At 39.2% G+C, this 19,736-nt stretch overlaps 1 protein-coding gene across 29 annotated transcripts in view; it reads left to right on the forward strand.

Annotated features, from left to right (window-relative positions):
* Nucleotides 1-5,007: 5,007 nt before the first annotated feature.
* LOC149190438 (uncharacterized) overlaps nucleotides 5,008-19,736 on the forward strand; it is a 362,163-nt gene continuing 347,434 nt past the window's right edge. For 12 of the 29 annotated variants that reach the window (XM_089412179.1, XM_089412159.1, XM_089412162.1 and 9 more), the window contains exon 1: nucleotides 5,009-5,309. The gene's annotated coding sequence lies outside the window, so the exon portion shown is untranslated. Of the gene's footprint in view, nucleotides 5,310-5,677; nucleotides 6,003-19,736 lie in introns of all 29 variants that reach the window. The other 17 variants (XM_089412170.1, XM_089412167.1, XM_089412157.1 and 14 more) reach the window with 4 other exon arrangements.

Raw genomic sequence — 19,736 nt, forward strand, 5'->3', positions numbered from 1 at the left:
TGTGTTCTTGTGTGTGATTGTCTTCTGCTCTGTTTCACTGTTTCTGGTTACTGTTTATTTGATTATGATACACAGATTAATGATCAACATCTGTAAGATAAAGTAAATTATAAGTTTGCATGGTATACGCGGGTTTCCTTATACGTAGTTGCGTATATACACGGTTTTCTCTAACTGAAGTAGTGTATATGATCTGGATTTGCAAAGGAAATAATTGACTTGATAATACTGATTCACCCCCCCTCTAAGTATTATTTCCAACAAATTGAGCAAATGGAAGAGGGTAGATGGCCTAAGGTTGTCTTTAATGATACATTGTGCAAGAGCAAAAAAACTTGGATGCAGCAAAATAACAAATGTTTTAGTAAATGGGGTATTTGCTTGAACGCGTGTCCCATAAACATCAAAGAGATAAAAGCTTTTGTTACGGAAAAGTTCCACAAACGTACTTGGGATAAGGAGCTAGGAAGAAAGAAAAATTACTATATTGAAGTGTTTAATCCCACTCATAGTCATCAACCAAAAGCATACATAGAGGCCAATATCTCTTGGAGAGCCAAAATTCTTATTGCTCAGTTAAGGACTAATTCTCATCAACTCCGTTGTGAAACAAGGTGCTGGAAAAGGCCAAAGGAAGTGTGGGAGGAAAGGGTATGCATTTTTTGTTCTTCCGAAAAAGTGGAAACAGAAAAACATTTCATTTTAGAATGTGAGGCCTTCAAAGACAACAGGGAAAGTTATGTAGGTATGCTGGCAGCTAGCTCTTGGGATAATCTATTTAGCGAGGGGTTTGTCGAGAAGCTAGGAGCATTTATTGTGAAGCTTCACAGAAAAAGGGTTGAATACATCAAGCAGATGAAGAAGCAATCTGTCCCATAGGCTATCTTTAGCCTCATGGACGTTAAAATAATTTCTTTCTTTCTTTCACCGACTACCCACGTCCATCTAATTGTTCATACTTCTCTGCTTTTGTGAAAGTGAAATGGGGTGTTTTTTGTTTTCGTGAGGTTGAAATAGGATAATGACATGTAACTAATATCTAGAGGTAACGTTACATTAAAAATACACCTAAATTATAATTATCTTGCATGTTGTAGTTGTTTTTTTAATTTAAGTTCAAAAGAAGTAGGATAGGCATAAAGCGTAATACTTTTTTTTTTTAAGAAAATCTATCTATTAATTTAATGTCTAATCTATTTTTTTATATTTAATTTATAAAAATTTAAAAGATCATTTAAATTTATTTATCTCAAATATTATTAGTTTCACATTATTTTGATTATTTAATAAAAGATGGATTAGTTAACATTTAATGTAAAATGGGACGGTGGTTTTCCACCTCTTAATGCGTGAAAACGAAGGGTTGTTCATTATTGACTATTGACAACTATTTCAAATTTTCAATTGCCTGCACCTGTGTATTAGTGTACTTAGTAATCTCACGATTCTGGTTCCCTAATTTTTTTTATTTATTAAATTGTAAGTTGTTATGTTGTGCATATTTTATTTTACACTTTTCTAACAAATCTGGTTTGCTTATGTATAAAAACATTCTCTAAGCAATAATTAAACATTAATAATGTGTGTATGTGAGTACGTGAGTAGAGAATTCAAGCGTTCATGGGCCAAAGTAGACCATTAGTCCGATGAAAGTTTGTGAACAAAAGTGAAAGTCATAGGCAAATGAAGAATTATAAAAGATTTTTTTATTTTATTTTTATTACTATATTAAATTTTCAATTCATCAAGTTGTTAAAATAAATAAATATATATGAAAAAATGATGAGTATGTTGAACAATAATCACAATCCCAAATTAAAAAAAATTAAATTGATATTAAAATAAAAGTTGCAAGCACCATGTGTAAAGCATAACATAGATAGAAATGGACAATAACAATAAAATTCATTTATGAACTACTTCATCCATGTGGGACCTAGTAATATAAAGGTTTAAGATAATAATAAACTAAGCACTATGTAGGTTTAAGATAATAATAAACTAAGCACTATGTAAGCTTTTTATGTTAAGTAATTTAAATTTTATGAAAAAAACCAAAATTTGTATTTAAAAGAAAATTCATAAAATGGGGTATATTTATAAAGGGAAAATAAGTAATGATTTGTTATCAAAATCTTTAAACTTTACAAATTGCATAACTTGTTCCAGAGCCATTCATAAAAAAAGAGTTCAAATTGAATGTAAAATTCTTTAACTGTATGAGTCCCTTTCGGATGTCAAATTAATATGTCCATGAAGGGTGGAATTTGATCGTGAAATTTCCCTTCATGACTTATTTTGGTCATCAAACGTCTTTTTTCATTGACCATGACTTATCCCTCTTTTTTTTTTAATCTCTTGTTTTCCAATTTTACCTCTTTTTTTTTTAGTGTTGGTTTCACGTTCTTGCATGCATTTATATAAGCTTCCATTTTGCCAAATCTTCATAATATTTTACTTTGATTTAGCTATATTTAAACTAGGCACAAATTCAGTCGTAGGCGCAACCTTTTTCAGAAAGTTGGAAGGAAGAAGAAATGTTTGAAGAAAAAGGTGAAGAAGATATAAAGGAAACTGTAGAAGTTCAACAACCAGTCACTCTTAGGATGTCTACAAGGGAAAGAAAAACACCCAAGAGGTATGAAGAATTTGCTTCATCTATTATGTTGATTACTAAGGATGGGGAACCTTCGTATTATCAAGAAGCAATGGATGATGCAAATAGTAAAAAATGGAAGAAGGTTATGGATGATGAAATGGATTCCATAGCCAAGAACAAAACCCAAGATCTTGTAGCACTTCCTAGAGGGAGAAGTCTTGTTGGATGTAAATGGGTCTTCAAATTGAAGAGAAACGTTGATGAAAGTATTGAAAGATATAAGGTGAGATGGGTAGAAAAAGGGTACTCTTAGTTATAAGGTATTGAATTTCATGAGATTTTTTCACCAATTGTAAAACTTATTTCTATTCGTATAATGTTAGCACTAAGTGCATTACTTATCCTTGAGTTAGAACAATTAGATGTTAAAATAATTTTTTGTCATGGAGATTTGGATGAGGAGATCTATATGGAACAACCAAAAGGTTTTATATAAGATCGTAACAAGAGTTTAGTTTGCAAGCTTAGGAAATCATTGTATGGCCTAAGACAATCACCCAGACAATGATACAAGAAGTTTTACTCCTTCATGGTGAGCCAAAACTTTACTAGAAGTGAATATGATCATTGTGCGTATTTTAAAGGTTTCAATGGTATATTCATTATCTTGGTTTTGTATGTTGACGATATGCTTATTGCAAGCAAAAGCATGGAAGAGATCACAGGGGCTTCACTCAATGAACCTCTTACATATCATGTGCATTCATGGCATATTAAACAATACCTTTAATTTGACTACATATTGGAAAATACCTCTAAAATTCACATCATTTAACCCCCTACCAATACGAACCCAATCCTTCTCAATTTAAAAAATCACGACTTTCACTAGATTGTGGGCATCCATTTTTCATTAACATTTTTTATGCCCCTTTATATTTTTTCATTAACTTTGAGTTCTGTTTTTTATGCGTGCCAATATAAAAACCTTTTACCCCCTATATATCCCCCAATATATTATGTCATTTTTTCCTCAATATATATCCCCAATATGAATGCACGTGGTATGATATTACTCCCCCAGTGAAGCCTTCATGGAAGAGATCAACATGATAAAATCTCAACTTTCTATGACGTTTGATATAAAAGATCTTAGAGCTACAAAACAGATCTTGGCCATGGAGATACATAGAGATAGAAAAAATGGAAAGCTTTGGTTCTCACAATAGAAGTATGTGGAGAAAATACTTGTAAAGTTCTGTATGAACAATGTGAAACATGTTAATGTTCCTTTAGCTTCCCATTTTAAGCTTTCTTTGGGTTTGAGTCCTAGAACTGATGAAGAAAAGAAGTATAAGTCTCGTGTACCATAAGCAAATGCAATAAACAACTTAATATATGCAATGTTGTCTACAAGGCCTAACATTTCACATGGAGTTGGAGTTGTCAGTAGATTCACTGCAAATCCAGGAGAAGAACATTGGCAAGCAGTGAAATGGGTGCTTCAATATTTGAGAGGCACAAGTGACCATTGTATCATCTTTAATGGTTGTGGAGGTTCAATATGCGGATATGTTGATGTTGACTATGCTGGTGACTTGGACAAGAGGAGATCTACTACAAGATATGTATTTACTCTTGCAAGTGAAGCGATTAGTTGGATGTCAAACCTTCAAGAAACAATTGCTTTGTCCACTACTGAGGCAGAGCATATAGCGGCTTCAGATGCTTGTAAAGAGGCAATCTGGTTGAAAGGTCTACTTGATGAGCTTGGAGGGATGCAGGAGAAAGTGAATGTATTGTGTGAAAGTCAAAGTGCTATTAATTTGGCTACTAATCTGGCTTATCACAACAAGACTAAACATATTTATGTAAGATATCATTTTGTAAGACGTGTAATTGATGGCAACAAAGTAGCTCTCAAGAAGGTCCACACGCATGAGAATTGTGCAAACATGTTCATGAAACCAATATTGGTAGAGAAGTTGCGGTGATGTTTGACTTCTATTGGCTTGTAGAAAAAATGATAGATGGACATGTGCAAGAGATTAGGAAAATTGTTATCAAAGTAGAGATTGTTAGTAATGACAACAATTAAAAGAACTTTTGTAAATATAATTTTGCCATTTAAAAAATTGTGTAACCATTAAAAAAAAATCATGTAACGATGTCTTCTTGCTATAATGATGTTGCCAAGCTTGTTGTATTATTGGAGAGTCATTAAAGGTATAGAATGACATTAGATAGTCCATTTCACTAATGTCGTTCTTTAAAGGAACTTCTATTTTTAAGGTAAGTTAAAGAAAATAGTTAACCCTACGAACATAATAAATGTTTTCTTACAACAGAATAAATGTTCTCGTACCTTTTCCAAGAAAAGAACAAATACTTCGCAATATGCAATTTCAACTAACAAAACTGAGGAAAATAGAACTAAACGCAGAAGTATTTCCCAGCCAAGAAAACGGGTTGCTTATCCCCGCCGGGAAATGGATTAAACTTATTTTTAAAAACAAATATCTATGGGTGGAATAACACCGGCAATGAATCATCGCGCAATTGACGTATTTATACGGAGCGACGTCAAATCGTAGGAAAGTACGTCTTAGACAGAGATTGCTGCCATTGATTTTCATATCGCGCTCTGCTTTCGGCTCTCACTGTGCTGCATTTCAATTCCACAACAGGTCAGCCTTCAATTCCATAACCGGTGAGCTTTGCTATTTCATTTTTCCAATTAATAGGTTAATTTTTCATTGCGTTCCTTGACAGACGAAAAATTACTGTAAAAATCCTTAAATTATTTTCCCACAGAACTAAAATATGTTTGTATAGGTTTTACTAGCTGGTAGTCGTATCTAGATTTATACCCAAAAGTTTCATATGAACCCTGTTAGTTTGATAGTAGTCATTGAGAACTTAACCAATTGAGGTATATTGTATATAATTCTCCGTTTCAAACAAGGTTCTAACATATACAGTGCCTTGTGTCGATCGAAGTTTAATGTATGGCCTTATCTGTGTTGCTAAATTATAACATTATTCTAACAATATTTGCTTTCTGTTTACAAAACCCAGTCGTAAATATTCTGTAGAAATATAGATGTGGAGCTAATTATGATATAATTTAGAGAGTGATAAGAGGGCACAATCAACGTGGAAAGGCTATCATAGGACAATTGACTGTGAAGGATTGAGGTGTTCCGGAGGACTTGCACAAGGGTTCAGCAGATGTCTGGAGTCGCGATAGGTTCGATGATTATGTCGTTCCTGATAAATTGTCAATTGTTCGGTGGTCTTTGTGGAATTTGATAGCTTGGTGTAGTAGAAGAGGGAAGTTTACTGCTCAACGAATGGAATGATGTTTTTTGCCTGCCTTGGTCTGTGACAATCCACCCCTTAGGTATGCTTCCACTGCCTAATTGTTGTTCTATTCAGAATTGAATTTGGTCCAATTGCATCTATCCTCGTTAGCTGAAGGGAAGGAGAAAATGAACTTGTTTCCTATTGATTGCAAGCGCAATCCCCATCGGGGGATGCAAGCTTATTTAATGGGTGATGCATACTTATTTGATTGAATTCAAGTGCCTTATAGAAGACCCAGTTCGGTCTTCTGGCGTGGAGTTGTATTGACAATTACAGATAAGGTTAACGATGTATCAGTTAACTTGATTCTAAAAACAACTAATGATGTGGAATCATAAGAGTGAAACGGGTGGTTGAATAGCATTAGCGAATGACTGAGGTGAAAGCATGGAACATTGTAGCACAAAAGTTATAAGAGAATAGTAATAGAATGGTCATATGATTATTGGTTATTATTTTTGAAAAATGCTACCTTATTTGTGTTCTTTTTCTATCTTCTCTCTTTCCATAAAATGCATATCTTGTGGGCATCTGCTTGACACTTCCCCTCATTCCAAGAATGGTACCCAAGATTAATCAGATTTTGCAGAAGCTTGAGTCTCTGTCAACACAGGGCTCAAGGATCTTAAAACAATATACTCATTAAGAGCTCAACATGTCACTTGTGGGAATTGAATCTGGCCGGGGAGGATAACTCTTCACCTCTCAAATTTCAATGTCCAGGCGAGACCCAATTGACAAAAAAAAGCTACTTATACAAACATAAAATATGATATAACAAATGTGCAAAAGGGAAAAACTAAAGGCCTTCAGGTCATATTGTATGCAGAAATTCCACAAAATTCTGCAACTGCTTAATGAACAATTCTGAAAAACTAATTTCTATTCACGAGACAAAATTTCTCCACTAATTAGCAGCAGAATAGAACAGAATTAAAAACGCAATTACACAAATATAACCACACTTGTTTTTCTAGGGAACCCAACTGGAAAACCCTCTGCTTGATTGAGAATTTTATTGATAGAAGAATGGGCAATAGATCTCCTACAAAACAATCTTGTTTGAATAGGAACCAATCTGGTTTTCTCTGGTTGTACTAAGCTGAAACACCTGCAAGACTCTGATCCTTGCTTCCCTATTTCCTTTCGCAAATCCCAAGGAAATTCTCCTATAAATTTGCGCACAAGCCTCTCTTGGTACGCTGATCCTCTCACAAGTTCACACACACAAACTTGTGCTTTGTATTGCTTCGTCTCCCCAATTCGTGCTCACAAAACAATGAATACAATTGTGCCTTTTGATCTCCTTATAAGCATTTCGAATTAGCTAATTCTGGCAAGTTCTAATTTTGGAACTCAAACTAGTGATTGATGAGTTAACTAACTCATGCAACTCGTCCCGACTCAAATTAGAAGTTTTGACTCACTTGTTTGTCTTTTCCCAAAAATAACTTGCACTAGAAGACAACAAACTGAGCCTTCTATTTCCATGCATAAGTCAAACTGCTTCACGGACTGTCCTAACTTATAGGACCTCGCCTAATTTTTAGGAAATTGTCCTAAATTTTAGGAAACTGTCCTAACTTTTAGGAACTCGTGCATGCTAAGGAAAAACTGCGTCTTGGTCTCTTTGATTGAGGCGCAAGTCAAAGAAGGACCTTTCTTGCTACTATTTTCAACACTTCCTCTTAGTGAGGAAGGTGCTTCTGGAAGAACCTCGTCCACCCGGATTTGTCTCCAACACTACCAAGTTCTCTGCCGCTGCAGCGAATCCCTCTAAACTAGAAGACTTCCCTGCTTTCTTTTGTAGAACCTAATCTGAAGACCTGTTCTTTCCCACCATGCTTTGCAAGTCCATCACTTCAGTCATAAGTGCCATGTACCCTGTGTACCTTTGTGGCTATTTCCTCTGGCTGGAAGTGATACTGGAAGATTCAACTCTCTTCTGATCTCCCTGAACCAAATCCTTTGCCCACTTGGCTCGAACTCTCCCTATACTAAGAGTCTCTGATTGAGTGGCTCCTCCACTCGCCCTAGGCTATGCTCCTCATCATCCTGCTGGTCAGTTGTTAATTTTAGATAACTATGGTATGATCCATGCTTGCAACAATTACTTCAATGTCTTTTTATTAGCCCAATGATAATTTCCACTTATTTTCTAATAGCAATCACATTAACCATTAATCACATTGACAGTGATTATAGATAGAACATAAACAATAAATGCAGAAGACAAGCCAAGACAAGAGGACACAAGAATATGGCTCAAGCCAGGGAAAAACCCCAAGATGGGGAAACCCTTGATCAATTCTTCTTATTATCTAATATCAAATGTTTAACAGAGAGAGAGAGTACAATAATGTACAATGATGATGAAGTTAAAGTCAATGTGACTTGATTTTCCAATTAGATGATCCAATACCACTTTCAAATTTGATCTGCTTGATGGAGGTCTGCAAATCTGAAAAGGCAACAGCAGTCAAACAACCCTAACCAGAAATCAACAGTGGTCAATGCAACAGTAAAACTTGTCCCTATTGAGCTTGATCAACCTTAGTCAAACTCGGTCTTCCTTGGTTGTCAAACAACAGCAAAAACAATCAACAAATCAGCAGTCAAACCCAGTCAAATCATGTAGTCAACCTGTGGTCAAAACAGTCCTGCAACTCTGCGGTCAACCCTGGTCAAACAACTCCTTTTGCCTCGGTTTCTGTGCCAGATAATGCGGCCTGCTTGGACAGACCTATCCCTGGTCAAAACGCAGTCAAACAGTCCTTAAAATGCCTCGGTCAACGCTGGTCAAAGTCTCCCCAAAACAGAAAGTCAATGCAGGTCAAATCAGCTCCAAAAATTCACGTGTGAAGGAAGAACAGGCTGTCTCAGACTTGTACAATCCAATTGATGAAGGAGAGAGAAGAATATGTTGTGTGATGAATGTGTCAAATGAGGATGAAGGTCTCTTCTATTTATATGCGTTGGAGGGGGATCAATTTGTCCAACTTGACCCCAAGTCGACCTTGACCAAATGCACATGTGTGTGTCTGTCTTCAAAAACATATTTCTCCTTATCCAAATTTAGTGATCCTTAGGTTGATATTGGTCCTCTCGAAAAGAGGAATTCAATCCAATAATCATCTTCTGCAAATGATCTGTCCAAAGTGGAATTTGGCCCTAGTTGGACAAATTGATCCCCCAACTAGTTTAGACTGAAACTGAGATATTGGTTGAGGCTCCATCTTGAGAGCTCTATCCTGCTCTCGTTCAACCACCACTTCTCTACTCTGAGCTCTCCTTGCGTTGCTGCTCAAGGCTACACCTGTTTCTACATGGAACCTGTAGAGATTCTTCTCCCTTACACCTATCTGCTTTTTACATCCAGAAGCTAAGTGCTGGAGGTAAGCCTTACCTCTATTGAAGATGACATCATAACCCTTGTCCTCAAGGGTAGCTACCGAAACAAGATTCTGCTTTAATATTGGAAAATAGAGGACATCTCTAAGATGAAGAGGATTACCTGATTCCCTCTAAAAACTGACAATACCAACTCCTCTAGCTGTACACTGACCATCATCTCCTAGCTCAATCTGAAACTGCATGACCTTCTCCTTTAGGTGGCTGAAATTCTTCTTGTTCCCGGTCATGTGGAAGGATGCTCTTTGAACAAATCTGGCAGGTACTTTGCCTCCTCTACTGCTGGTAACTGCAACTTCTGCTACTTCAGAATGCTTGCATCTCCAACCGTCAAATCTGCTGCTATCAATCTCTCTTGGTTGCTCCAAGAAGACTGAACATAGGCTACTCAAACTGTCCACTATCTTCTCTCTTGCTCCTTCAAGATCGTCAGCTCTTAGGGAATTCCAAGCTGCCCACTAACAATGTCCCCTGCTGCTCCAAAGGATCACATTCTTAGGGTCTTAGTCAAACTGCCCTCTTATTACTGGTTTGCCCTCGTGCAACCCACTGAACTAGGGCAGACGAATTTGCTTCCGAATAGCCCATTGCTCCTCCAATGAGCACTGTACATGAGGTTTATTTATTTATTTATTGTCTAACTTTGCTCACTTACAGACCTCTTGCGGCACCAAGATGCTGTATTCAGGGCTTACACAATCAGCCCTCTAAACACCCTTTCAACCTTTCTGAAAGAATGCTTCTTAGGGCACAACAGAATCTTCCCACTAATAGTAACAAGTCGGCTTACTTGCTCACTGTACTAGGGCTTGTTACACTAGCCCTCTTTACTGATTTTTTGACTGCTTAAAAGCCAATCCTTAGGGCATCCAATCAACCCTCCATCAATCCTTTAACCCACTGTAAAGTGACTAAACTTTGGGCTCACATACACAACCCTCTTATCAGTGATAAATCTGCTACTTATCCACTGAACTAGGGCTATTGTCACTACTGTTCATACTCATCAAACAACCCTCATCATCTAGCATTCAATTAACATAAAAGGGCACTTTACTTATCTCACTGTCCTCAGCTGATATAACCACAGTTCTGAGCATACATGACTGTAATCCACATCCAAGTTACAGTTCAGACATGAGGAAGGTTCAGGCCTGTGGCCACCTCCAAATCTGTGGATAAACAATCACCCAACCTGTGTGCTAACTCCTCCAACTAGCCTGTAATCTTTGCTTTGTCATGGAGAGAACTTCGACCCTTTCTTAGCCTCTACTTATAGCCCAGAACAAAGGTGACAACCTTCTTTTCTCTCATGCAAAAAACTCCGCGGCCTGATCACAAAACTGTCACACTTCAGACAACTATGTCCATAACATCTTCGCACATGTCTCCTAGAGTCAATCTTCCAGAACATAAGACAAAAACATAACTAGAAAACTCGTCCTTATCTTCTTCTTGGCTTGGCTTTGCAAAACTGCTGCCCAAAAAAAAACTTTAGGACAGTCTTCTTCCAACTGCATTCTCCGTGTGCTGGTCTAGATTCTGTTCACTGCTCTGATACCATGTAGAAATTCCACGAAATTCTGCAACTGCTTAATGAACAATTATGAAAAACTAATTTCTATTCACAAGACACATAGTTTCTCCACTAATTTGCAGGGGAATAGAACAGAATTAAAAACACAATTACACAGATATAGACACACTTGTTTTTCTAGGGAACCCAACTGGGAAAATCCTCTATTTGATTGAGAATTTTATTGATAGAAGAGTGAGCAATAGATCTCTTACAAAACAATCTTGTTTCAATAGAAACCAATCTGGTTTTCTCTGCTTGTACTAAGCTGAAACACCTGCAAGACTCTGATCCCTGCTTCCCTATTTCCTTGTGCAAATCCCAAGAAAATTCTCCTATAAATCGGCGCACAAGCCTCTCTTGGTACGCTGATCCTCTCACAAGCTCTCACACACAAACCTGTGCTCTCTATTGCTTTGTCTCACCAACTCGTGCCCACAAAACAATGAATACAATTGTGCCTTTCGATCTCCTTATAAGCACTTCGAATTAGCTAATTCTGGCAAGTTCTATTTTTGGAAATCAAACTAGTGAATGATGAGTTAACTAACTCATGCAACTCGTCCTGCCTCAAATTAGAAGTTTTGACTCACTCGTTTGTCTTTTCCCAAAAATAACTCGCACTAGAAGACAACAAACTGAGCCTTCTATTTCCACGCATAAGTCAAACTGCTTCATGAACTGTCCTAACTTATAGGAACTCGCCTTAAAACTAGTGATTGATGAGTTAACTACTAACTCATGCAACTCGTCCTGCCTCAAATTAGAAGTTTTGACTCACTCGTTTGTCTTTTCCCAAAAATAACTTGCACTAGAGGACAACAAACTGAGCCTTCTATTTCCACGCATAAGTCAAACTGCTTCATGAACTGTCCTAACTTATAGGAACTCGCCCTAATTTTTAGGAACTCGTCCTAACTTATAGGAACTCGTGCATGCTAAGGAAAAACTACTTCTTGGTCTCTTTTACTAAGGCACAAGTTAAAGAAGGGCCTTTCTCGCTACTATTTTCAACATTGTACCTTAATGAAGCAACCATGCGCATCTCTAAGAAGGAGAGCACTTTGAACTCTAAAATGCATAAACATATCCTTATGCAGATGCTCTCTAAAACAAAAAACAGACAATCAACTACAATTAATTGCTACTTCACACTACATTTTCTGTACAAAGAGTAACCACTCATTACAATGTTAAACCCCTTTATAGTGGAAAGGACCAATGGAATCATTGCAACTTAAGAGGGCAGATTTCCAGTTGATCTTGCTCAAGAAAATGTATCTCTTTCCAGAATAGATGGTGAAGTGTCTCAACCTAGCCAGAATGCAGATATGTGTCATTTGTGAACCTTGACTGTGTTAGGCATTCCTTTTAGGGTAATGCCTGAAAGACTAGCTGCCACACAAAGCCTTGCACCCTGCAGGAGAGTTTGAATGGTTGCACTGCACGGAGATGATTCACATATTGTGCTTCCGCATTTGAGGGACTCCAACATTTGTTGAACTTCTCTTGAAGAGAGATGCAATTATTGAGGTACTGATATATCCATATAGGTCTGTAGATCCATGTGGGTTTATCATATTTCCGCATCAAATCCTGCCAAGTAGGCCCCAGAGTGAACATATTGGGCTTGTATACGTCAACAGATGGAATCAACTGTTGAAATACCTTGAATAATAGGATGTTCTGATGGAATTAATGTGAATTCTCGTTACTATTCTAAGTTTTTCACAATCCAATGGTCTCATCTCAAAGGTCTCTCAAGGTGAAACCCCTTTCTTGGATAGTCTTTTAAGGAGGGAGGGATTTTTCCACATGAGCAAGAGTAAAATGTTGTTTTGTCCAAATCAAATGACGAGCTAAATCCAATCCTCTCCTAAGGCCACACCAATGCCAAGAGTGTATAATAGCAACTTCTTCCACCCTTTGTAGATACTTTGTAACGCAGGTGAGCCATCACTTCTAAAATCCTGCAGAGTAGTTATGACTTGACCGAGGGGAATGTAACCTCAAAGAATGTGTAATCTTCCCAGAAAAATTGGCTTCTGATCTTGTTTAGGTGGTGTTCTTGTGTCTAAGCAACTATTTCCAAGGTTTGTGATCAAAAGGACATCTCCATTTGGCCAATAGATCAACACCTTGGAGTTTGATATCAATAAGGCCCAACCTGGCTCCTTGTTTAGCAAGAGTACAAATCCTCCAGGTTACTAAAGGAAACGAATAGTCACTTCCAAGCTTGGACCACAAGAAGCTTTTAAGTATTTCTTCCAATTGACCAAATGTTTGTGACCAAAAAGACATCTCCATTTAGCCATTAGAACAACACCTTGGAGTTTGATATTAATAAGACCCAATCTGGGTCCTTGTTTAGCAGGAGTACAAACCCTCTAGGTTACCAAAGGAAATGGATAGTCACTTCCAAACTTGGACCACGAGAAGCCCCCAAGTATTTCTTCAAATTGACCAAAGATTTGTGACCAAAAAGACATTTCCATTTGGCCAATAGAACGACACTTTGGAGTTTGATATCAATAAGACCCAACCAAGCTCCTTGTTTAGCAAGAGTATAAACCCTCTAGGTTACTAAAGGAAATAAATAGTCACTTCCAAATTTGGACCTTCTAAGTATTTCTTCCAATTGACCAAATGTTTGTGACCAAAAAGACATCTCCATTTGGCTAATATGACCCAACCTGGCTCCTTGTTTAGCAAGAGTGCAAACCCTCTAGGTTACTAAAGGAAACGAATAGTCACTTCCAAACTTGGACCACGAGAGGCCTCTAAGTATTTCTTCCAATTGACCAAAGGTTTGTGACCAAAAAGACATCTCCATTTGGAATTTTGGCCAATAAATGAACACCTTGGAGTTTTGTTTAGATTGGCAACTAGGGCCAAACTCCATGTGGGTCACCTCATTTATGGCAGCTGATATTTTTCCTAGATTCCTCTTGTCGAGAGGCGTAGGATTGATCTAAAGATCATCCGATTCTGACAAGTATTTATGGAGATATGAATTTATTTCTAATTACTTGACAAACTGTCAAGGTCGGCCAGCAGTTAAGTGTGTGGCACACATGCCCAGCATTGCATATAAATAGAGGAGAGGTTGAGTCATTATCTCATCTCATCTCATCATCTCTTCTTCTCTCTCACTCTCCTTTCTTGTTTGGGTTAACAAAGGAGCAGCTAGGGAAGGAAGAAGGACGCAACCATAAGAGGAGGACGCAGCAAAAGCAAGGGACGCAGGTCTGTTTAGGGTGCAGCCAGGGCAGTGTTGACCAGCGTGAAGCCTCCTTTGACTGTGGCCTTGTGTGGGGAGTCTCCCTCAAGCAAGCCGCAATTCAGATCCGCTGTTTGGAGGGCTGAACTGACCACGAAGTGACCAGCGCAAATCTGGTTAGGGCTGACTGCAGGGTTGCCTGAACGTTGACCAGATTTGACCATGTTTCTTGAGCTGTTTCGGGCTGTCCTTCATCTCCGTTGAAGGTTGGGTTGTCTAAGGTTGATCCTAGCCTTTTTGTGAATCATTTGATTCACTTTGCAAGTGCTGGTTAGGGCATCTCTTTCTGCTGTCATAAAATTACAGATCTGATATATTGGACTATTTCTCTTTCTGCTGAACTATTGAAGATTAAAGAAGAATTGATCAAAGGGTTTCCCTGCATTGGGGTTTGTCCCTGGCTAGCCGCCACATCTGGTGTCTCTTGTCTTGGCTTGTTTTCTGTCGATCTTTTAATGTTCTATCTGCGTTTTACTTTATGTTTTTGTGATTGCTAAACAGTGGCTAATAAGAAGAAAAGAAGTAAATTGCTCTAAGCATAGAACATACCATAATTTAACATGGTATCGGAGCTGAGGTGAAGACAAAGCCCAAGCAAGAGCAAGAGCAAGAGCAATCACCGAAGGCTGTTGAAGCAATCTTAAAGAAGTCATGGGGTCCTCAGCACACTTCCCTGCTGAAGACAAACTCCATGAGAAGTCTGACTATCATGGATGGAAGATGTCTCTCGATCTAACATTAGAAGAGCAGGAAGTGTTGGACCATGTGAGAGGCAGAATTGTTGAGCCTCCATCAAATGCATCCGCTGCTGCAAGGAACAAGTGGACCAAGGGAGAAGTCAAAGCAAGGAAGATCATCCGGGACTCTATCGACAAGCGCCTGGTGGCCTATGTTTCCGAGCTGACCACCTCCAAGGAAATCTACGATAGACTGGTGAGTTTATTTAAAGTTAATGATGCAAATCAAGTTTTGTTCCTTAGAAATAAGCTGAAGGAAATTAAGAAGGGCAAAGATGAGAGTATGCAAGCATATTTCTTAAGGATCACCGAGATCAAGAATGATCTCCTATCTATTGGGGAAGTAGTTCCTGACAGGGAAATGACACTCACAACTCTTGGAGGACTGCCACCTGAATGGTATATATTCAGGACTACTCTTCTCAACAATAATGTAATTCCTGGATTTGAGGAATTGATGGCAAGATGCATTCAAGAAGAAACAAGGATGGAAGAGCAAGAAATGCCCACACTTAAAGGCCATCCCTTTGCCTTTTCTTCTCATGCTAAAAGAAGAAACAATTCTGGGGCTAAATCCAAAGGAAAGGCTGGACCAAAAGGTGGAAGAAAAGGTCGATGTTACAATTGCAACAAAATGGGCCACTATGCGAGGGAGTGCCCTGATAAAAGGGACTCACACCATGACGATGATCAAAATCACTCTCAAGGCAATCAAAGGAATGGCAAGTCCAATGGCAGAGGTAAAAGAAATGCCAGAAATCAAGGAAGAGGACAACCCTTCAAGAAGGCAAGAAACTCTAGGTATGAATCTAACGTTGTTAACAATAAGCAAGATGAATATTATCTACCAGCTACCCTCTCTACCATTGCTCCCACGGACTCGCTGGAAAATTGGCTTATTGATAGTGGTGCCTCAAGGCACTTCACTGGTTACAAAGAAGCTCTCTAATCTGATAGAGAAGGAGACCAACTTGGAAATTGTTCTTGGGGACAACTCAAAATATCCCGTGAAAGGCGTAGGGAATGTCACTCTTCAATTGAATCAGGGAAATACAATTCATTTACAAGAAGTATTATATGTACCTGATCTCAAAAAGAACCTGGTGTCCATTTCGGCAATGGAAGACAAAGGCTACAAGGTGGCCTTCATTGATGGCAAGGTACGTGTATGGAAAAAGAACTTTAAAGATGCTTTCACTCTTGGGTTTCTAGTTGATTCATTATATCAGGTCGGAGGAAGTCTGCTGGGTGTCATGTCTTGTGACACATCTCTTCAGTCTGAACTATGGCATCGGAGGTTTGCTCACCTTCATTATAAATCTCTATCCGATGTGAGAAAAATGGTGATGGGGATGCTCGAGTTCAGATTAGAGCAAGAAGGTCTATGTCCAGGATGTGCTGAAGGAAGGATCAAAAGGGGACCATTCCCCTCAAGCCAAAGCAAGACCTCCAATATATTGCAGTTGGTTCACTCAGACATATCCGGTATGATGCCTGTGAACTCCTTGGGAGGATATTTATATTACCTCACTTTTACATATGATTATTCTTGCAAGACTTGGATATACTTCTTGAAAAAGAAGGATGAAGTGTTCTCCTGGTTTCGTCACTTCAAAGCCTTGATCGAGAATCAAACTGAAAAGAAGATCAAGATCTTAAGGACTGATAATGGGACTGAGTATGAATCCAATGAGTTTCATGACTTTTGCAAAGAGGCTGGCATTAAGAGGGAGACTACTACACCATATACTCCTGAGCAGAATGGTGTGGCGGAAAGGAAGAATCGTACGATTGTGGAAGCTGTCCGTGCTATGCTCCATGATCAAAGACTTCCGAAGTTTCTATGGGCCGAAGCTGCAAATACCGCCGTATATGTACAAAACCGATGCCCTCATCAAGCATTGGGTTCCAAGACTCCTGAAGAGATGTTCATTGGTAAGAAACCTGACGTATCTCATTTTAGAATTTTTGGAAGTCCTGTATATTTTCATGTGCCGAAGGAGAAAAGGAATAAATTGGGTGCATCTAGAAAGAAAGGAATCTTCGTGGGCTATAGCGAAAATACTAAGGGCTATAGAATCTATGTGGCTGGTCAAAGGGAAGTCGAGATTAGCCATGATGTCACCTTTGACGAAGATATGGCTCTTAGCAAAGTTGACAATCTTCCTACTCTAAGGGGATCTAAAGAAGCTGACACTAGGGAATCGAAGGAAAAGGAAGATGAGATGATGCCCGATGTGGAAGAACCTATGGATCCTATTGATCCCCCTCCGCAAGAGCCCTCCTCTTCTAGGAAGAGGTCTTCATGACTTAGGGGGGCACTTGATGATGTTGAAGGGCACATTGCACCCAGGGGAACCTTCCGGGAAAGTAAGAAGCCGACCAGGTATCAGGGATACTTGACCATCATGAGCACAATCATCCAAAATGAGCCTTCGTCATTCGCAGAAGCTGTCAAGCATCAAGTATGGAAGGATGCTATGACTGAGGAATATGAGTCCATCATGAAAAACGATGTCTGGGATATGGTCCCCAGATCCTAGGACAAAGCAGTTGTCACTTTGAAATGGCTTTACAAGATAAAGCATGTAGTTGATGGAAGTGCGGAAAAGTATAAGGCTCGTTTTGTCGCTCGTGGCTTCTCTCAGAAGGAAGGTATAGACTATGACAAGATATTTGCACCTGTTGCCTGATATGCCACCATTCGCTCAATCATAGCCCTTGCTGCTTCACAAGGATGGAACCTACATCAGATGGATGTCAAGACTGCGTTCTTGCATGGTTCGATCAAAGAGGAGGTCTATGTGGAGCAACCCGAAGGATTTGAGATTCATGATCGAGAATCTCATGTGTGCAAGTTGAAGAAGGCCCTCTATGGGCTGAAGCAAGCACCCCGAGCGTGGTATGAGAGGATCGATAGCTACTTGATGAAGTTGGGATTCACTAGGAGTGAAGCCGACCCTAACCTTTACTTTAAGGTTGAAGATGACAATCCTCTCATACTGGTGCTGTACGTTGACGACCTCTTTCTAACAGGGGCAGACCCTCTCATTCACAAATGTAAGAGGGAGTTGGCTTTTGAGTTTGAGATGAAGGACCTAGGACTGATGCACTATTTCTTAGGACTAGAAGTCTGGCAGAAGCCAGGGGAGATTTTCCTATCTCAAGGAAAATATGTGGTGAAGATATTGGAGAGATTCGGTATGGTGGACTGCAAGCTCGTAACTACCCCGATGGAGCTTGACTTCAAGAAGTTAAGCGGTAGTGTTGCCGGACTTGTTTTACGAAATGCTATCGAGTATCGTCAACTCGTCGGAGCATTGATGTTCTTGGTGAACTCCCGTTCGGATATATGCTTTGCAGTCAACACGTTGAGTCAACATATGGTTGAGCCTCACCACACACATTGGATTGGTGCCAAGAATCTGTTGAGATATCTTTGTGGCACAATCACTCATGGGTTGAGATACACTACCGGAGATGTGAGACTACTTGGATATACCGATGTTGATTGGGCAGGCAGTGTGGTGGACCGAAAGAGCACTTTCGGGTGCTGTTTCTCTTTGGGATCTGCGTCGATATCCTGGATGAGCAGGAAGCAAAAGTCAGTGGCTTTGAGCATCGCCGAGGCAGAGTACATTGCTACTAGTATGGCCTCCTGTGAGTCGGTCTGATTGCGAAAGCTCTTCAGTGAGCTGTTTGGATTTACATTGGATACCACCATGATCCTGTGTGACAACCAGAGCGGGATTCGTTTATCAAAGAATCCCGTATTTCATGATCGCTCCAAGCATATCGATATCAGGTACCACTATATTCGGGATATGGTGCAGTGGGGAGCAATAAAGCTCCAACATATCGGTACAGATGAATAGGTCGCCGACATTTTGACGAAGCCCCTAGGAAAGGTCAAATTCTTGACTTTTCGAGAACGACTTGGTGTTGTTTATGATGTATTGAGCTCTGGGAGCTCCAAGGGGGCACGGGGTACTTCTTGGAGCGACATGCGACCACAGGGCGACTTACCATCCCCTGGTGGTGCACTATGTACAGGGTGAAAGGTTCAACCTTCCCCTGTGACACCCCGTGGTGACTGTAGGACAGGATGATTAGTTCTCCTGTGGGCCAGGATGATTAGTTCTCCGTGGCGACTGTGGAACAGGATGATTAGTTCTCTTGTGGGCTAGGATGATTAGTTCTCTGTGGCGACTGTGGAACAGGATTATTAGAATAATGCTATTTTAGTGTTTAATGCTCATTTGGATAAGATCGTCTTTGATCTTATTAGCAGTTTCTTAGAAGAAACTTGCTGTTTCTATTTCTTAGTAGAAACTTGCTGTTTCTATTTCTGTAAATACATCTGTATTATTTATTGAGCTTCATTGCTCATTGTAATCAATTCAATTCATTCATTGATTATGGTATCAGAGTTAGGGTATTTCTTCGAAATAATTTTTCAATGTTTGAAAAATTTCTTGCTTCATTTCGAAATTACTCTCTAGTCTGAAATTTTTTTCTGGGCACTCCGCAAGCAGAGAACTGTTCTGACGCAGCTGAATTGCATCAACACGCTTCATAGGGTTTTTCGTTGAAAGAGGGGTTGCTGTTCGCGAGTGTTGAGAGCAGCCGAAAGAATGTGAATACGATTCTGTTCATTAACACATAATCATTCCAGTCAGTAGCGGAACTTGGTCATTTTGTTTTTGGGCGTCGCGCTTTACCTTATTTCACGTTTGACGTGTCGGCATCGGAAGTTCCCGACTTGGT

This window comes from Pinus tabuliformis, chromosome 3_1, assembly GCF_031772625.1.
Source record: "Pinus tabuliformis cultivar Carrire ecotype Pingquan chromosome 3_1, CPIR1, whole genome shotgun sequence".
Taxonomy (NCBI): Eukaryota; Viridiplantae; Streptophyta; class Pinopsida; order Pinales; family Pinaceae; genus Pinus; species Pinus tabuliformis.